We start from the raw sequence: 487 nt of genomic DNA on the forward strand, positions 1-487 counted from the left end.
CCTTAGGGAGAAGGAATCAACTCAAACTTTATTCCCACGAAATAGTTTATTGAGGAAAAATATGACAACAGTTATGAAAAAAAAAAGTTCGACAACCGACTGCAATGGGAAATTCCACATTCCTGAACTTTTCAAAGGGGCCAGCCCACTCCTAATTCTAAGTTTATCCTCAATGACCTTGCAAGAGCTTTTCCCTGACCTTATTTGAACTTTGATCCCCTCCTCGTATGACCAGATTCTCATGCTGTTAATGATCTAAGTCTTCGATACATTTTCCTTCCAAAGTTACTTACATTATTCAGCTCAATAATATCACCTGATGAGGTGTCGAGTCCCTCTCGAAACGTGACGGTCTGTGTTTTCCTTGATCTTTTAATGGCGTTTCGTGTTTACTTACTTATGTTCAAAGGGACTGCTAAAGGCTACTCAGAGCTATTAAGGAAGACCTGAATGCAACAGAGGGTATCCCAGTGCGGATATAAAACAG

The sequence above is a fragment of the Penaeus monodon genome, chromosome 28 (assembly GCF_015228065.2).
Source record: "Penaeus monodon isolate SGIC_2016 chromosome 28, NSTDA_Pmon_1, whole genome shotgun sequence".
In the NCBI taxonomy this organism is placed as follows: Eukaryota; Metazoa; Arthropoda; class Malacostraca; order Decapoda; family Penaeidae; genus Penaeus; species Penaeus monodon.